Source organism: Chamaea fasciata, unplaced genomic scaffold, assembly GCF_029207755.1.
Source record: "Chamaea fasciata isolate MVZ Bird 193981 ecotype frontalis unplaced genomic scaffold, bChaFas1.0.hap1 SCAF_140, whole genome shotgun sequence".
NCBI lineage: Eukaryota > Metazoa > Chordata > Aves > Passeriformes > Sylviidae > Chamaea > Chamaea fasciata.
In genome coordinates this window covers 19159-22957 of record NW_027094225.1, presented here as the reverse complement: position 1 = coordinate 22957, position 3799 = coordinate 19159, and the positions used below count along the sequence as shown (strand labels likewise).

Below are 3799 nucleotides of genomic sequence, written 5' to 3'. Positions count from 1 at the left end.
CCCTACAGTTTTGCCCCCTGCTAACTCAGGTACCGGACGTTGTAACAGCCCTAGGCTTAGATGCGGGACGAAGCCATAGACTCGAGGACCCGGGCACGCTTAGGCGAGGGCGAGCGGCCGCCCCCTCGGGATTCGGCGCACGTGCCGCTAAATTCGTGCATCGATTTTCATTTTTCTTTTTCATAGTTAAGAGGCTAATCGGCGATTGGAGGGCCTTCTGAGACAGACTTATTTCCAGTCCAACGTGGATTCACCTTACCGGTCATCTCAAAGATAAGTCAGGGGCCACGGCCTCGAGATAGGATGACAGGGGTGTCAGAAATTTATGGGTCCGGTTTAATAGCTACCAGAGGGGACAGGGGTGTCCCTTAAGGGGCCACTTAGGACAGCCGAAGGGAACGGCTATACTTCAATAGCAACTACGGGGCACGCAAGGCAGAACGGTCCCCGTCCGCATAGTGCGGTCCGGCGCGCAGCGTCGTCCATCCCCACTCAGCGATCCCGTTAGCTGTCAAGGGGAAGCATTAATTTTGATCCCAATGCTGTGGTGCAGGGCAGTCCAGTCCCGGTGCATGTCCTGTCAGTTGTCTGTTGTGCACTCTGTGTCTTTTGAGTGTCTTGTATTTCATGTCATTTTCTCTGGCTTTTCAAGGGGCCATCAAAATCCTGGCATCATTTTTAGCATCTCCGGTCCCTCAGTTCCTCGGCCAGGCGCCGATACCATCAAACCATCGACTCGGGAGCTCAGGCCAGCATGGGAATCGTATTTATTTTCAGAAGCATCCAGTTTACTGTCTTTTCAGGTCTTGTTCTGAGCTGTACTGACAGCCAAGCACCACCACGATCCATTCCGGTGGATTAGGACTTGTAAGGATGCAAAGCTAGGGAGAGGATTCTGACCGGAGCATTCTCGAGCGTCCATCTTTGAGGTTCTTGGGATAATTCATCCCCTTAGCATCTTTTTTCCTGCAGGTTTCTCTGAACCCGGTCAGCTCTCCATCCGTCTTACCTCGATCATCTCCTCCCGAGTTCTCTCGGTCCTCAGGGTCATTCCTCTCTTCGAGATTTTTTCTTTCCCTGTCGCGTCTCCTCGTTTGTTGCGTCTTGTGTCACGGGTGTGGGTGTGTATTTGGCCCAGCGCTGCTCTGCCCTGCCCTGTAGCACAGCTGGGTGTAGGGGTAATAGGACAAATTTGAAGTGCAGGGTGCATTGGCTTCTAGGTGGGATCTGTAGACTGACCAAGATGTGTGGAGCTGTCAAGTTATCCTGCAGCCCTTTGACTTTTGTCCTAACTTTCTTTCAGATGCAGACTGATTAAACCTGTGGCAGACCAGCCCCTATCGGTGGAGTCGGTTCTCCCGAGAAGGTCAGTCCGAGTCGGTCTTTGCAGGGGAGGTGTAAATGGTGGCTCTGTTACAGCCCTGACCTTTGTCTTTGTTTTTAGGAGCTAATGCAGGATATTGGCAGTCCAGAAGAAGCGGGCAAGGTGAGCATGGACCGGTGAACAGAAGCAGTTGTTATTTCTCCGGTGTCAATTTCTGGTGCAACTCTAACCATCCACTGTTGGGTTTTTTTTTTTTTTTTCAGGTGGTCTGGTTTTGAGATGTCCTGTTTGTGGATTCCAGCGGCCAGGTAGGTGTCAGCTTACGTCAGCTGCAGTTTGTCTTTGCAGGGGCAGTGTAATTGGTGCCCTTGTTACTGCCTGTTTCTTTGTCTCTATTTTTAGGAGGTAAAGCAGGATGTTGGCGGTGAAGGTGAAGCGTGCAAGGTGAGCATTGATCTGCGGACAGAACCGGTTGCTGTTGCTCAGGTCTCAGTTTCTGGTGAAAATCTAATATCTGCTGTTTGTTTTCTTATTTTTAGGTGGCCCGCTTGTGAAATGTCCCGGTCGTGGGTACCAGCAGCCAAGAGGGTGTGTGCTTAAGTCAGTCCCAGTTTGCCTTTGCCGGGGCAGTGTAAATGATGACTGTGTTACAGCGTTGTTTTTTGTCTTTTTTTTTAGGAGGTAAAGAGGGATATTGGCAGTCCAGGTGAAGTGGCCCAGGTGAGCATTGTCCGGTGGATGGAAGCAGCTGTTATCACTCAGGTCTCAATATCTGGTGCAACTCCAAGGTTGTATTTTTGTCTGTTTTAGGCAGTCTGCTGTCATTATGCTGAAGTCCCTTCTCCAATGAGGTGATGGACCGGGTCCCTCTCTTTGGAGCCCTTCAGAAGCATTACAGGACTGTGTGATGAAGCCTCGATTTCTCCGTTTGAAGCTGCTTTCCAGGTAGTCTTTGATAACGGCCGAGGAGTCGGGGAGGCAGGGAGGAGAGGAGGAGCGAGCGTCCTCTCAAGTATCAGCAATGTCAAATCCCTTGTCTGCTCTTAATCCAGACTTACCCCCTGACGATGCCATCACCCTCCAAGCACGGCCGAGGCAGCGGGCCCGAGCACCCAGGCGTTCTCAAGAGGCGGTGGGTAGCAGAATTGTTGGGTTTTGGGCGATGCGGTGCTAAGACCACACAGTGATGTTTGCTTTTCTTTATTGCAGCTGACTAAGAGAGAGCAACCTGGTGTTAGCAGGAATTTCCCTGAGGGAGAGGCGGCCTTCCTTTTCACCTGCCAGGATTCTGCATCTCCAGATGTCTGAGAGATAAGTGGAGGGCTCCGAGCCACGGAGGGGATGAAAGTGGGGGGCCGGGTCGGCTTTCCACCGGGCGGGGGTTTGGAGACGGGGCCATCCAAGAAGCGGCCCCTTAGGCTTCCTACAGGCAAAGTCTCCCTTTTGATCTCTCCACTGAGGTGTGCAGGGCAGAGCAGTCCCGGTGCTCGTCGTGTCCCTCGTTTGTTGCGCACTCTTTGTTTCATGTCTTTTGCCTTAGCCCTTCAAGGGGCCTACCAAAAACCCTGGTATCCCTCTTAGCCTCTCTGGACTCTCAGTTCCTCGGCCAGGTGCCGATGCCCTCGGACCATCGACTCGGGAGCTCGGGCAGGCATGGGCATCGTATCTCTCTTCAGAAGCATCCAGTCCAATGTCTTTCCAGGTCTTGTTCTGAGCTGTACTGACAGCCGAGCACCACCAGCATCCATTCCGGTGGATTAGGACTTGTAAGAATGCATAGCTAGGTAGCAGAGTGTGACCGGAGCATTCTCGAGTGTTCATCTTTGCGGTTCTTGGGATAAGTCATCCCCTTAGCATCTTTTTTCCTGCAGGTTTCTCTGAGCCCGGTCAGCTCTCCTTTCAGCTTACCTCGGTCATCTGCTCCCGAGTTCTCTCGGTCCTCAGGGTCATTCCTCTCATCGAGAGTTTTCTTTCCCTGTCGCGTCCCTTTGTTTGTTGCGTCTTGTGTCACGGGTGTGGGTGTGTATTTGGCCCGGAGCTGCTCTGCCCTGCAGCACAGCTGGGTGTAGGGGTAATAGGACAAATTTGAAATGCAGGGTGCATTGGCTTCTAGGTGGGATCTGTAGATTGACCCAAGATGTGTGGAGCTGTCAAGTTATCCTGCAGCCCTTTGACTCTTGTCCTAACTTTCTTTCAGATGCAGATGGATTAACCCTGTGGCAGAGCAGCCCCTGTGGGATTCATCGGTTCCCCCGTGAAGGTCAGTCCGAGTCGGTCTTTGCAGGGGAGGTGTAAATGGTGGCTCTGATACAGCCCTGACCTTTGTCTTTGTTTTTAGGAGCTTATGCAGGATATTGGCAGTCCAGGTGAAGTGCGCCAGGTGAGCATCGACCGGTGGACAGAAGCAGTTGTTATTGCTCCCGTCTGAATTTCTGGCTCAAGTCTAACCATCCACTGTTGATTTTTGTTTTATTT

At 52.1% G+C, this 3799-nt stretch overlaps 1 long non-coding RNA gene across 1 annotated transcript; it reads left to right on the top strand.

Moving 5' to 3' along the window:
* The first annotated feature begins 449 nt into the window (after nt 1-449).
* LOC136304658 (uncharacterized) lies at nt 450-2217 on the top strand. Its single transcript, XR_010724725.1, has 7 exons — nt 450-1366; nt 1445-1486; nt 1588-1632; nt 1727-1768; nt 1864-1912; nt 2003-2044; nt 2135-2217. It is a non-coding gene; the product is annotated as an uncharacterized lncRNA (long non-coding RNA).
* Nucleotides 2218-3799: the final 1582 nt, after the last annotated feature.